The sequence below is a fragment of the Rattus norvegicus genome, chromosome 3 (genome assembly GCF_036323735.1).
Source record: "Rattus norvegicus strain BN/NHsdMcwi chromosome 3, GRCr8, whole genome shotgun sequence".
Taxonomy (NCBI): Eukaryota; Metazoa; Chordata; class Mammalia; order Rodentia; family Muridae; genus Rattus; species Rattus norvegicus.
Window position 1 is genome coordinate 169,882,880 of NC_086021.1, and position 15,903 is coordinate 169,898,782.

Here is a 15,903-nt window from a genome sequence, read left to right on the forward strand (position 1 = left end):
TTATTCTCTTGTGAACTGTTGTACATACACTGAACACTGAAGCTCGCAGGTTTTAGGGCTGGTGAGACGGTTCAGTGGGTAAGGGAGCTTGGCCTGGTGGCCTGAGTTTGATAACTAAAAGCCACATGGTGGAAGGAAAAACCAAGCTCTAGAAAGTGGTCTGCTTACCTCTACATTTACTGTGGCACACATGGTTATATGAAGAACAAAATTTTAGTAATAGCAAATTCAATCAATCACTCAGTAATTATGTTTTAAGTTATTTACACTCATGATTTAACAGTTTGATTGGGCCTTTTCCCAAAGCGATTCTGACACGAGATAAGATTTTAAGAGACAAAATCATACTGATGTTCAGACTTTCAAAATGTTACTTGTATTAGCATAGTACTAGTACCTAAGTATGATTATTTATAAAAAGCATTATACAAGGCTGGACATCGTGAAGCAAGTCTGTAAGCATAGCACTAGGGAAGTGGAAACAGAGGCAGGAGAATCACAAACTTTGAGGTCAGCCTGGTCAACCTGGAAGGTCTAGGTCAGTCAGGAACTTAGTTCTGTCTCAACCACATAAATAGATGCATGAAAAGCATATGCATTCATTTCCAGGCTTGTTCAACACGTCGTGTTCAAGACTTCATCTGCATCAAGTCCTAGCCAAGAAAAGGCATGCCATTACGTTTGAAGACAGATAAATTGGGTTCCAACTGCGACTTGGCTGTTCCTTCATACAGGCTACTTAGGTTTGGGGAAACACTGAACCTCCCGGACCGCAGCTTTCTCTGATACAATATCTGACTGAAGCAGCACTGAGCCCACTGCATTGGACATGACAGTGTATATGAGTCTGCGACAGCATGCTGAGAGCTCAGGAGACTCTTTGCCTCCTGCCTCCTTTCTCCACCAAGGTCACCCCTGAGCAATGTCCTCTCCTTATTTGCGAGAGACTTCAGTGACCTACACTACCTGCTCCTGTGCCTCCATACAGTCTTCTAAATCACAACATGTCTGCCTTCCCAGGACACAGACCTACTGTCTCGTGACTCCATGCAGAAACCACTTCAGGCTGGCATCACGGCCCTTCCTTAGTTTGGTTCAGCCGACATTCTCTATGCTCATACTTTTTCTCATCCAGTTCTGCCCAAGCCGATCACTGGTTTCTGGAATATCTACAGCACGGCTGCCCACAGGAGACATTCTAGGCTGTTTCATGCCATGACTGAGATGGATAGCACACAGTCCCTACTCAGCTCGTTTCACTCCCTTCCCCACTCTTACTTTAGATCCCAGTGTAGTTCTACTAGCATCTTAAATCCCAGAGTGTCTCATTACTCCAAACTTTAAAGCTACCATTTTCCCAGACAGTCTTTTTTAAAGAGAGCAAGCTCTTGAGTATACCACAGGACAAGCTGAGCAGCAACAAGAGCAGTCGCAGACCTCCCCTGGTAACTCCTGAGCCATCCGTCTCCTAGCAACCTCAAACAGCCCGGTCACGAAGCTAAGAAAAGCCCCATCAGTGCCCCGTTTCCATCACTCACTCTGTCAAATACTGTGATTTGTGTGTTTTCAATGATTATACCACCTCACAACTGTGTAAAACGTTTCACATTTTCTTCTAATTCACTGGCTGTCATCAGTGTCTTCTTTGGAGGGTGGGCCAGTGCTCAGCCTTCCAAGGCGCCATCAAGCAGTAAGTGTCTGTATGCGAGCGGAAGCTGCTCCCACCCCGATGGGCAGATTGGATGAACTGTACATCTTCATGCCCAAACACAGTCTCAGGGAACAACGGAACACAAGAGAATCCCACTGTACTCCTGTTTAAATAGTTAAAATGTTCACGCCCACCAGAGCACAGGAAGAAAGCCTTTTCATGTGGTCATAACTCACTCTAGAAAGTCAATTATATTTACCTAAAGTTAGCGGAGCTCAAAAGCATATTTTTCTCCCCAAAAACTCATCCTTTTGCGAGTCCTTGCTTTGTGGAATGAACACGGGCAATCATCTTTGCAGGTCCTGCTGGTGCCAGTTTACGGCTGTGTTTTTCTGCTCACTGAACTGGCTCATTCCTTCAAGAGAACAAACTGTTCTGCTCTGAAGCAGGAATTGGCTGGGTTCTAACAAAAAGATCCCCCCCCCCAAGTGTTTTTTGCAAAAGACCCAAGTCAATTTATAGCCAAGTAACAAAAGGTCAGAAAGGTTAGTTAAGCAATGAGCGTAATTCCTGTGTGTCACAGCCAATAAAGGAAATGGGTGGGAATAAACAGTATGCAATTTTAACCTGAAATCATTTGTGCAAAATTACTATTGTAAACTACATAAAATGGCCTCTGGTTTCTAACGTTAGGAATTACTCTGCTTTTTCAAAGGCATATTTACCGTGGAAGAACTGAGGTGACCTCAAGTCTTTCATTTGCAAGAAAAGAATGTTAAAAACTCATATAAGAATATTTTTCAGTGCATAAATTTAAATACATAAAAATTAAATATCTTACAGTTAACTGATGGGTACAATTTACAGAGCTGAATTTAAAATAAAAACCCTGTCAACAGGGATTTGGCATTGATCAAAAAGCTAAGAAAAGTCCCTATAAAACTACAGTTTATTTGCCTTAACTGTGCTAGAGGTATGAAAACATACTGTATTATTCAGCAAGTATAAGAAAAAGGAAGGGGCTGTCTTTTTAAAGCAGACATGAAAAACACATCAACAGCCAGGCAAGGGAAAGACAGATAAGAAAGCCTCCCATGGGTCTGTCTGGTAAGAAAGCTTTTCAGACCCTGAAGCTGCTGGAAAGCCTCCCCCAAAAGTCCCTCATCCCCTTTAGGAAGTTCAAAGTTATAACTGTTGAAAACAAGCGTATTATCAAAAAGATGAGTGACTAAATAGAACAGGGAGTGAGTGCCATGAGCTGGACAGCACAGACAAGCCCATGAGCGCACTTCTTACCTACCACTCTGTAAGTGCAGTGGGAGCAACACAAGAGACAATCAAAAGATGTTGGAAAGACAGAGGAAGGAAGGCGAACGGTTAACAGCCCAGGAACAACGTGCAGCTGGGCATGTTACAATGCCCCTCCATCACGCAACAGAAAAAGGTGGCAGGCTCAATGTCCCCAACCCCCAGCCTAGCAACAGAAGGCAGTCGAATAGGAGCTCTATCGGCAATACCAGGCCAGCTGCCAACACCAACTAGCAGAATACCTCAGGTCCAGCTGAAAATAAATCAGTCCAGGGAAATGCCTGCACTTTCTCTACAAAGCCCCCAAGAAGTCCCCTTCATCCCAGTGAGACAGAGACTTCCTCTCCTTACACACAGGCACCAGCAGCATGGCCTGGGGAAACTTATTATCTAATATTCTGTCAATAAGGCCCAGGGGATCCTCCAGCAGTGCCACAGGAACTAAGCAAACCAAAGAGTTTGCGATCTACTGCTAAACATGGTGACTCAACAGCCAATTAAGACTCAGACTCTCCCAGTGTTAGAGACACTGTTCAAAACAGTGAAAATCACGGTCATAACCAGAACCAGGAAAATCAGAACCTGAATGAGAAAATACAGTCAACGGATGCCAAAGCAGCCACCAGGAAAAGATTTCAGCAAGCAGTGACGAGGGCCCCCGCTCTTACAACAAGGTCTCCCAGAACTTTCCTGTCCTCCATGTATGTGCCGTGGCTTGCTCAGCTCTCCCTGTAAATAAGCTTGGTGTTTAAAACCCATGGACAAACACTGACTTCTGTTTCATGACATGCATGTAAATACCTAGGGGAGGGGTACATCAAAAACACAATGGGTAAACGATTGGAAAACAGAGTAGGAAGTACATGAAGAGAAATATTAATGGGTGAGACGGGTAGATGTATGGTTTCTCACCATTATATTCTTACATCTTTACAGGAACTTGGAAAGTTTAATAGTAAATGTTAGAAAAGACCATACGAAAAAGGACACTTGGGGTCTGAGGCAGGACCACACATAAGGGGAAGAGAGAGAAGGTGAGGAGAAGAAGCCATGGGGTAGACAGTTTTGAGAACTGGCTATGAAGACTGGCCAGTCTGAGTGGCCCAGACAGAACATGGCAAGTCATATCTCGGGGTTATTGGCAGGAAAGTAGATATAATAGCATAGCAGGTAAATACCTGCCCAGCTCTAGTGCTGATTAAGGCTTATTATGAATATAAAAGGTTTGTATCTTTTATCTTGAAACTGAATGTCAAAGTGGGGTAGAAATCCTCAATACAGGAGCTTTGTGTATGTCAATATGTCACACAGTGTAAGGCATGGGTGCTACCATAAACATTCCAAACAGTGCTTAAAAGCTCTGTATACGGACTTCTTGCCTGGCTTCTAATGCTAACTTTACTGTTATTACCTTTGTAGCTTTGGGCAAAATCTTTAATCTTTCTATGCTTCGTTTCCTCATCTGTGAAACAAGAATGATGCTATGTTACTCTCAGGGCATTACTATGACAAATAAAAATACAGGTTCAGTGTGCGGGTGATGGCTGAACATTAAACACTGATGTTAAGAACTTAGTTATTCTGGGCACCAGATGACAGAAAGATCAAGACACACAGCTGTCACCTTAGGGAGTTGGTGATTCAGGACAGGCAATGAATGATCAAGCCAGTAGTCATGGTCAGCACCTGTCAGCCTATGGAGTATGCTTCAGGAAAGGCACTACACTAGGTTGGGAAAACCCAAGGGCGAGGCTGATGAGGTAAAGAAGGCCAGAGTCAGGAACAATGGCACACACCTACAATCTTAGCACTTGGGAGGCAGAGGCATGAGTTCAAGGCCAGCCTAGGCTATACAGTGAGTTTGGAGTCAATGATGACTATATGAAACTATGTTTCAGAAACCGCAAGAGGGAGAAAAGAATGAAATGTACCAAAGAGCACTTCACAGGGAGGACAGTGACTGAAGAATCAGGATGGATGACATAGAATTGGCTGTTAGAGGCAGGGCGGGCTGGAGATCCCCTGCTGAGAAGAGGAGTGGGTCAAAGTTCAGCTGACGAACATAGACTTTGCCCTGAAAAAGTAACTAGAAAGAACAAGCACATTCATTCAAACATGCACTGGACTTCGGACTACCTATGCCAACCAGTAACGGATCCTTGATAGTTTTTCCTCCTGCTTCAGCTTCTATATTGTGGGGTGCTGGGATTACCGGGTGGGCCTTCATTGCCTAGCTTTGACAATAACTTTGATATAGAAAAACTAACCACTTATAACATCCATTTTTTCCAACTCAAGTTCTGAATATATGTCTACTAAATAAAAAGGCCTGGAGCTGAGAGGAGCCCTGGAAGGGGCTGTTGGTGCTATGGAATCCGGTGAGATCGGACTACTCTAGTTGGGTCACTGCTTTGAGGCTACAGCTTGGAATCTGACCCAGGAGATTAAATTCAGAAAGAGAGAAATGTCCACACAGCAACAGAAAAAGTTGGCTCCCTCTGGATGCTGCCAGCTGGCCACACTGCCTTAGTAAACACATTTTGGATTGTCATCTGCACTGAGCAAACCCAAAAAGCCTTACCAAAATATCTTCAACATCATAGCCTGAGGGGAGCAGTCAGGACAAGGGCTGGCTTTATGATCAAAGGAACAAAATGCTGGTTCAAAAATTATGTAAATCAAACTGTACGTGAAAATATCTTTTCAACACTGCTGCAAGGAAGTTAAAACACTAGTTCATTTTAGTAGTAAATAAAAGGCACTCATCTATAGACATCAGAGTGACTTGGTGAAGGCACTTCTGAGCGAGACACATGAGCTGGCTAATGCAAGTTAAGAATGGTTTCCTTGCCTGTGAGTCCCATGAGGGCAGGACTATGAAGAGTGTGCTTTCTGTTGTATTATCAGGACCTAACACGGTGCTCACAAGACATCAAGGATGTCTAGCTCAGCTCTGTTAAGTTCAGAAATCTGATCGTTTTCTTTAGTTCAGTAAGAGATTAGTCAACTCACAACTGGGTAGGGAAGAACTAGTTAAACAACTAAACTCCAGAGACAAAGACGACTCGGAACTGTGAGTCTTCCTTAGAGCCTCACTGGTATGTTACTCACCCAGAGCCTCTGGCAAACAGAATTCCAAGTTAGGCTGATGCCTCAGAAACAAATTCAAAGCTCCTTAAGATCTTTAACTTGCATATCTAGCACACGCAACTTCACCGAGGCCAGAATGTCTGCCCTGAGCCTGCCTTCTCTCTTCCCACAGATAAATCAGATGTTCTTACAGAACCCTCCTCTCTAAACCCAAGACTCCATGCAGACTCCCAGTCTGCTTTCTCTTTAGACCAGGATCTAAATATGATATAAACCCCTGGCCTCTTCAGATTTTTCTATATATAGTGACTTAGTTTGGCTGTTTCCCAATGACCAAGGAGAAACTTCATTTACTTCCAGAAGACACGGTCTTGGGATGTACACCAGTTTAAGATCTTGGGACCCATAACTTTAGGTAAATGTGGTTTGGAATGTTTTCTCATTTAAATACAAGATCAAAATTTTTTTGAGATAGGGTTTCTCTATGTTACAGAGCCCTGGTAGTCCTAGACTCACTTTGTAGACCAGGCTAGCCTCAAAATCATAGAGATCTGCCTGCCTCTGCTTCACAAGTGCTGGGATGAAAGGCATGAACCACCACACCTGACCCATGTACAATGTCTTACAATGGCTAAGTTCGTGATCACTTTGCTCTATAAAATGTTCAAGGACTTCCCATGAGCATGGCTTTCCATTACTGTATCCTTTAAAGGGGTCTAGAGAATTAGATGTTTTAGAAATGAGCCTAGGCCATGGAAAGTCATTGCAGCATCTACCCAGCCACGCGCAAGGATTCAATCCTAAACCTTCAGGTTTTTAAGCCAGTTTCTACCAAGGATCAAACAGTTCTTCTAACCTCATAATAGATTTGCAATTAAAAGATAAAGAAGACAACAAATTTATAAGGAGATACACAAATTTATAAGGAATCTAATATAGCATTTTTAAAAAAAACTTTAATTTAATAAATGTTTAGGCTTTTTGAGAAGTTAGAGAAATAGTTTGTTTTCTATACATTCCTGATATAGCTTCACCAATGCTAGCATCTTATACAACATGGTATATTTACCAGAACTTGAACACTAATGTTGGGATAATACTAAACGAAGGCCGTATTCACACGACACCAGCTTTTCCTGGCAGTATTCTTCTGTGTCCCAGACCCCTCCTCAGACTCCCAGGATACTTAGTTATTTCTCTTTAGTCTCCGAAGCATCTAACACTCCACTGATTCCCTCGTTCATATTCTTGACACCAAAAGAACTACCAGTTACTTTATTGGCTACTTCCTTGATTTGGGTACCTACTTGCTTTTTACTATTATACAATTACGATTACACATTTTGGGCAAAATTCACAGCAATGATATTGGATTTGTCTTAGTGTATATCATGGGATAGATTATTTGAAATATTACAGATGTAAAATTGGTCACTTGATCAAACTAATTTCTACTCCATACATTGGCTAACTTTTATTTTTATGTTGAGGTAGCTGATTTGAGATTATAAAAATGCTGTTAGAAGTCTTTACAGGACTCTTTCTCCCTCACTGAGAAACTTGTTCACTCTCCTTAAAACTAAGTTATGGGCTAACAAGATGGTTCAGTGAGTAAAAGCACTCTTAACACACACTTGACAAATACACAAGCAAGCAGGAGGAGACAATCAACTCCACAAAGTTGACCTCCGATCTCTACATATACACTGTGGCACACATGCACGCACACAGGTGCTTTGTGCATGTGCATGTACACACACACACAATGATTTTTTAATTGAGCCCCTGAGTGACTCATTGATATTTCTCCTCATTATTTCCATCATACAAGCAGCACTTTTGTTACTACGTTCTATCAATTTGTCTATCATTTTGCATGGCTTTGAGACAGGGTCTCTCTATGTTACCTGGCTGTCATGTAACTCAGAGATTTGAGGCATGTGCTGCCATGCCCAGATAATATATATATATATATATACATACACACACATATATATATATGCATTTGTGAATTTGATCTAGGAAAATGCCAATATATATAGTATTTTGCAAACAACTATAGGGGTCCAAAGTCTTGATACTCTTGTATTTATTACCTGTAATCCATAATTTCATGTTTAGTAATCTATCCTATATAATACTTGTATATCCAAACATGTAAGAAAATGTTTTATATGATGTTAGCAAAACACAACATCAGGGATAGAATGAACCTCTACCAAGGGGACCAACTAGATAAGTTACGGTCACACTAGAGTATAGAGTACTATACAGACAGTGGGACAGACACATGTGCACGTATAGAGAGATGATATACTATTGGACACATGATATACTAGTAAATGAAAATTAAGAGTTTCAAGACTGTGTGATTGCATTTTCGGTAAGATGAAGGTAGGGGTAGAGACAGACATAGGAAAAAGGAGAGAGAGAATAAAAAATGAAAGAGAAATGTGAGAAAATTATCTATATCAAAATATATAGAATAAATCTACAGTTTCACAATAAACCCAACATTAATGAAGAATTACCAGATTAATTTTGTTTTTGGTTAGTCTGTAACCTGTTATTCCAAACTTTTACAAAGGCACATTGTTTTAAGAAACAAAGTAAAAATAAAGAACTTTGTCAAAGACAATGCTAAATCAATACAGACTTAAGGTTTTCTCAATGCCAAAAACAATTAAATGACAAAGAACAACAAAATGGATAGGGATTGGCCCAGAGCAGAATGATAGTTCAAGATAAACACAGTAAAAACCAAAAATGTAATGAGGAAAACTGAATGCGTGTTTCAATGGATACAAGAAGGTCATTTGCTAACATTCACTTGTAATGAAAATGCTAAGACCAAAGGGGGGCAGTAAAGGAGAGCAACAGCACACGGGCCAGAGAGGCACACACTTCACTGCTAAGGTAAATCTAAGGGATTTTAATCCAGTAGCATGGCTGCTCTGGGATCACATCGAAGATCTACTAGTCTGTGTGATCCAGTTGGAATGACATGCCTTTAATCCCTCTGACTGAAATGCAAACAGGCTCTTAGCACACACTTTTAATCCCAAACAATGAAGGTAAAGTTAGTTAGTAGAAGGAAGCTGCCATGTTTGAAAAAGACATCTAACTGAGGGGCAAAGTGATGACTCAGACAGGATACACCCAACTCTCATGAGAATAGACAGGAAAGCTCAGTTGAGTTCAGGCAATGCAGTAGACTTCACTTGAGTTCAGTTCAGTTCAGTCCAGTTCAGTCCAGTTCAGCTGAATGCAGTTGAGTTCAGTTGAGCTCGTGCCCTTCCATTCAGTTTTATTCACTTCAGTGCAGTTCAGTTCATGGAATTAAGAGGCAGTTTTTCCAAGCAGAGCAGTTCAGTGAGAAGCTGAGAAAAGCCTGTTTGAATCAATTGGCTAGGAGAGGAGTTTTAAGCCAGATCAGCTGAGTAGTAAGTTACGAGATGACAATTACATCTGGTGAATAAAAGTTCCTTTTACAGTGTGGACTATTTGTGACTGTGGTTGTTTGTATGAGAATGGCCCCCATAGACTTACATATTTGAATACTTGGTTCCCTCCCAGTTGGTAGAACTGTTTCGGAAGGATTGGGAGGTGTGGCCTTGTTGAAGATGTGTCACTGGGTATGGACTTTCAGGTTTCAGAAGACATTTCCATGTCTTTGTACCTTCTGTTAGTGGGTTTAAGATGTGAGCTCTCTCAGCTGTTCCTGCTCCATCATGTTCTGCCATCAGCTGTTCTTTGCTCCACCACTATGGACTCTAACCCTGTGAATCATAACCCCAAATAAACACTTTCTGTTATGAGCCGCCTTGGTTATGTGTTTTATCATAGCAATAAAAAGTAAGGCAGCAACCATCTTGAATAGTTTAAAAATTCTGGCTAGAATAAAATCAACTAAATCAACAAAAATTCTGGCTAGAATAAAAGACTAAAATAAAATCAACATACACATTGTTAAAAAGATTATTAATTATTTTTCTTGTCATTGTGAGACGATGGGTGACACAAGGAACTTTAGTTCACTTATTTTGGCTTGGAGTTTGAGAGTATACAATTCATGGCAGGGAAACATGGCAGCAGGAGCAAGAGGTTGTTATGTGTTCACAGTCAGGAATTGGGGAGAGAAAGACTGGTGGTCAGCTCACTTACTCTTTCCCCTGACCCTTTTATTCACTGTAGTGCTACCCACACTCAGGGTGGGTCTACTCTCCAGTCACTTGGATATGACCTCACACACACCCACACAGAGGTGTGTTTTTTAGGTGCTTCCAAACCACCAAGTTGACACTGAACATCAACCATCTCTAAAGTGATTTTTGTAGACGAAAAAGCTCAAGGAGGTTTCTTTTTGTTTTGTTGTTTTTGTTTTTTTAATTTGGAAGAGCTACCCTGGAAGATGGAAATGATTTTATGGTTTGCTAAGGAAGATCAATTGATCTAAGATAGGGAAAGTGAGGTTACACAGTGAATGTCTGCAGTGGATATCTCTCCAGATGCTACATTTGGTCAAAAGGAACACTGCTGCCTGCTGAATTCCTGTAGTAAGTATATAAGAGAACACTACCTGATTGCCTATTTTCATCATCAAGTAAAAGAGTCAATGGTCTGTAAATTATTGCCTGTGTGTGTGGATTAAATGACAATCAGAAGAGATTATCTCTCTTATTCCCCCTTAGAATGCTAAGCTAATAGTGGTGTATGTAGCACATGACATACTAGACACCATTCATTCTGAACATTTTACATGTAGCATGTCTTTTCACCCTTAACACAACCTGTGGTAGTCAGTACTATTACTGTCCTACAGCTAACAGATGAGCAAGCTGAGACACTCAGGAAATAATAACCTGCCTGTGAGTCATAGCCAAGATTTCAACCCAGGCAGCCTGCTTTAGAGTTTGGCTCTGAGCACCACTGCCTCCTGTTGTTAGAGAACTGTTTTCTAGAGGATAGTCATAACCTGTGATTTATAGTTCTGGAGAAAACTGAGCTGAACAAGACTGAAGTGGCAGAAGGAAACGACTTCCAGAGTAGAAAGAACAGAGAAGAAACAGAAGAAGCCCCCAGGGTCTCACGTATAAATAGCAATCAAAAGAATCTAGAAACATCTAAAAACATAATGTAGAAAGAATGTGATCAGAGAAATGCAAATCAAAACGACCCTGAGATTCCACCTTACAGCAGTCGGAATGGCTAAGATCAAAACCTCAAGTGACAGCATATGTTAGTGAGAATGTGGAGAAAGAGGAACATTCTTCCATGGCTGGTGGGATTGCAAACTGCTACAACCACTCTGGAAATCAATCTGGAGGTTCCTCAGAGAATTGGAAATAGACCTACCTAAAGATCCAGAAATACCACTCTTGGGGATATGCCCCAAAGATGCCCCACCATGCCACAGGGGCACATGCTCCATGATGTTCATAGTGGTCTTATTTGGATAGCCAGAAGCTGGAAACAACCCAGATGTCCCACCACAGAAGAATGGATACAGAAAATGTTGTTCATTTACACAATGGAATACTACTCAGTTACTAAGAACAAGGACATCCTGAGTTTTGCAGACAAATGGATGGAACTAGAAAATATCATCCTATGTGAGGTAACTCAGACCAAAAAGGACATGCACAGTATGTTCTCACTAATAAGTGGATGTTAGCTCCCCTCCCCTCCCACAAATACAGAATACCAAAGATACAGTCCACAGAACTCAAAAAGGTCAACAAGCTGAAGGACCCAAGTAAGGACGCCCTGGTTCCACTTGGGAGGGAGAAGAAAGCAACAACAAGGGGGGAAGGAGAGAGGGGCAGGGGAAGGAAAGGAGATGGGAGTCAGGGAAATGGAACATGGCCTGGTATGGGGGGGGGGGGAAGGACTGAAGCCCTGAGGGCCAGCAGAAAGAGTGGAAACAGGAGACTTTGGGAGGAAGGAGGGTGGGAGGACCCTCCAGAATGTACCAGAGACTTGGGAAGTAAGAGACTCTCAGGACTCAAGTGGGGGGACCCTAGATGAAAGGCCCTACAATGGGGAGAAGGAACTTATTGAATCCACCTCCAGCAGAAAGACAGGGCATCAAGTGAGGGATGGGGTTGCTATCCCACAGCCAAAACTCTGACCCATAATTCTTCCTGTCTGAAAGAAATGCAGGGATGAAAATGGAGAAGAGTCTGTGGAAAAGAAGGTGTAGCGACAGGCCAAAAGTGTGTTCCAGCTCAAGGGGAGACCCCAAGACCTGACACCATTACTGAGGCTATGGGGCACTCACAAAAAGGGACCTCTCATGACTGTTCTTCAAAAGACCCAACAAGCAGCTGAAAGAGTCAGATGCAGATATGTGCACACAACCAACGAACGGAAGCTACTGACTCCTCTGGTTGAATTAGGGGAAAGCTGGAGGAAGCTGAGGAGGAGGGTGACCCTGTAAGAGGACCAGCAGTCTCAATTAACCTGGACCACCGAGATCTCTTAGACACTGGATCACCAACCAGGCTGCATAAACCAGCTGAGATGAGGCTTCCAACACATATACAGTAGAGGACTCCCAAGTCTGGGTTCAGTCAGAGAAGATGCTCCAGTCAAGAGACTGAAGGACCCAGGAAGGGTAGAGGTCTGGTAGGGTGGGTGGGGTAAGGCCATCCTTGTGGAGACAGGGTAGTGGGTACAGAGAGGCAGGGAGGAGGTATGGGAGGTGGAACCCTGGGTGGGGTGGGCTGGGAGGGGAATTAAATCTGGAGTGCAGAGGGGGAGAGGGAAGGGGAAGAGAGAGAGAGAGAGAGAGAGAGAGAGAGAGAGAGAGAGAGAGAGAGAGAGAGAGAATATGAATATAAATGAGAATGAAGCCTTTCAAGTAAACAAGTTAAACAAGCTGATGGCATAAAGGGGACCGAGGTCCTTGTCTTGATAATATCTAAAGACTAAAGACAAGACAATCTAGGAGCTAAAGACTGCCAAGGTTTAAAAACTGGAACAAATGAGAATACTTCATATATGAACAATACGTGAACACACTGTCATATGTGAACAATTAACCATGAAGCACAGCCCGCACATTAGGTATTCTTACAATTCTAGGACACAAAGCTGGGCCTCACTGAATTTGGGACAGGCTGGCTTGGGTGCTTTATAGAAACTGAGCATGTAGGCAAAGCTTTTAGTTTTATTGCGAACCCAGAGGTTTAATGTGCCCATATCCTGCTCATCTCTGTATGTGCCCCTGCCAACCATTGCCCCTCGTAGACAACCATCTTGTCTGCACCACCTCTCTGCTTCTAGCAGAAAAGCACAGCCTTGGCATTAGGTCCTGGCTTGCAATCCCCTGCTTGCCTAGCTTGCCTTGGAGCCTTAGTTTCCTGGCTCACAAGGCAGAGTAATCATTTCCATGAACAGGGCTGTTGAGATCAGGAGAGCCATATGAAGAGACTTAGCCACCGCATGCTGGACATGAAAACGCTCATTATGTTTTGATTTCCTGTGCATAGAGTCTGGCTTTTCCCAAGAGCCTGTTTTATTTCCTGCCTACATGTTCTACTTGGAGGGCTTATACCCATTGTTTGGAAGTTGCATTCTCCTCAATGCAAATGAGTAAAACACCTTACCTCCAGCCTTGGCTGGCCCATTTTAGCATCTTGGTGTTTTCTTAAACATCATTAAGTTCTAAAATAGATTCTGTTTTGCCTATCTCCAAGTTAGTTTCTGTCCCTCCCCTCATAACCTCAACCCCAGTTGTTTTTTTATCATTACTTTCTATAACACTAATAAACAAAAAACCTTGATGACATCCTTTAATTCCCACAGTAAACACATCAGTGTTTGTAGATTCTCCATCCCCACTGTGCACTCTTAGGCCAATGACCCTCACCTCTCATCTGGAGACAACCACGGTTGCTTGGTTGCCGTTCCTGTCTGCCCTGCCGTCAGCTTCACAGAGGCTCCTTTCTAAGGATGAACTCATGCAGCAGTCTCCCTCCCATAAGACTTCTGTGGTGCAGCCTATAGGATGCAGACTTAAAGTTGCTGGCTCGGCAACCCTCAGCTTACAGTACTACACTTACTCTGTATATCCCGCCCTCACTCACTGTCTTCACTCACTGCTTATCATTTGTAGACAAGGCCTCAGTGGTTATTAAATGAATGGATCAGAAATAAAAAATAAACAGAACAACCAACTAACGTATGAGAAGAATTGATACATTTTAGAGACTATATACCTAGGATATAAAGAAAAAAATAATTGGTAGACAAGAGAAAATACAGGTAAAGGTTAGAAAGAGAAAATGCCAATGAGAGAAACTGCATTTCTGAATATGGATGGAATGATGCGCTCCTGCTTCTACTCTGATGAATGTAATAAACAAAGATACAAACATCCTTTTCAGCACCCACAGAATTCAAAAGTCTGTTCATTTAAAAGTCATTTCAAGGCCAAAAGCAAACAAATATTCTTTGAAATGGGACTAATACTAAAGCTGATATTAAAATAAAGAAACAGATTCAGAAAACAGAAGAAAATATAATAGCTATTCTAAAAACAGAAAACAAATTTCTACACCAGACACAAAATCCCCCAAAAAGGTTAAAACAAAGGTGAAAACCAACAATAATCTGTTTGCAAGAGGAAAAAACTCTAAAATACTAGTGAGCCTAGGAAATGTTCTAAAGTCACTACATAAGAAATTTATTATAGGTTACCTAGAGAACAGAGGAAGGAGAGCTGGCTCAGCAATGAAGAGTGGGCCGAGGTGCTCACTCTTCCTGCAGAAAAGAAGCTTGGTTCTCAGCACCCATGATGGGCAGCTCACAACTCTAGCTCCAGCTTTAATATTCTGCTCTCATTCATTCATTCATTCATTCATTCTCTCTCTCTCTCTCTCTCTCTCTCTCTCTCTCTCTCTCTCTCCCCCTCTCTCTCTCTTCCTCTTTCCTCTCTCCTCTAATAAAAATAAATCTTAAAGAAGAAACAGAACCGACTTTAATCCCAGAACTCTGAGTTCAAACACAACCTGGTAAACATTAAAGGAAAAGAAGGAAAGGAAGACAACAAGCATTTCTCTCAGTTTTACAAGAAAAACATAAAAAAAATTACACAACGAAAGAAGCAAACAAAAGATTTCAAAAGGGAGCTTAAAACAGGGAAGGAGCTGGGTTTGGTTTTGCCTTTTGTTTTTAAGACACAGTATTTCTTCTGGAGTGAAGACCAATCTCATACTGGAAATAAGCCTCCTTCCTCGAAGAGTGCTGTTCTTACAGGTATGTGTCACCATACCCAGTTCTAAGGGACAGCAGCACTTCGGCAGGACTTCCTGGGAGCTGGAGGACTGCTGCTTCAGAAAGAAACTGGCTAAGGAACAGCTTACTTTACCACAACATTTAGATTTGAAGAAATATTTTTGTGACTGGGCATGGGGGTACACGCCTTAAGTCCAGCCCTTGGGAGGCAGAGGCAGGTGATCTCTAAGAGGCCAGCCTGCTCTATAGCGTGACTTCCAGGCCAGCTGGTGCTACACAAGAAACCCTATCTTGAAAAAACATTTTTTTCCTTTTATTTTTTAGGTTTTGTTTCAAAGCGGCTATGGTGGCACATCTGTAACTGTAACATTCCGCAGCAGCTAAGGAGTGTTACAGCAACACTGACTCAAAGAAACAACCCCAAGAGAGGCTTTATTGTTACTGTTGCTGTTACTTTGTTTTCTTCACCACAGGGCTTCTTTTTTAATTAATTATTTTATTTATTTACCTTCCAGCTCTTCCCCCTTCTTCCCCCCTCCCAGTTCCTTATCCCATCCCCCTCCCCCTTGACTTCAAAAGGGTATTCTCCCTCCCTTCCCCCTATTCCCCTCCCT

At 42.1% G+C, this 15,903-nt stretch overlaps 1 protein-coding gene across 21 annotated transcripts in view; it reads right to left on the bottom strand.

Moving 5' to 3' along the window:
• Zhx3 (zinc fingers and homeoboxes 3) overlaps nucleotides 1–15,903 on the bottom strand; it is a 130,875-nt gene that overhangs the window by 45,383 nt on the left and 69,589 nt on the right. For 3 of the 21 annotated variants that reach the window (XM_063283860.1, XM_063283856.1, XM_063283857.1), the window contains one exon: nucleotides 9,599–9,828. The exons of 12 other annotated variants lie outside the window; for them this stretch is intronic. The gene's annotated coding sequence lies outside the window, so the exon portion shown is untranslated. Of the gene's footprint in view, nucleotides 1–1,910; nucleotides 9,829–15,903 lie in introns of all 21 variants that reach the window. 6 more of the 21 variants (XM_063283861.1, XM_063283853.1, XM_039105098.2 and 3 more) reach the window with 4 other exon arrangements.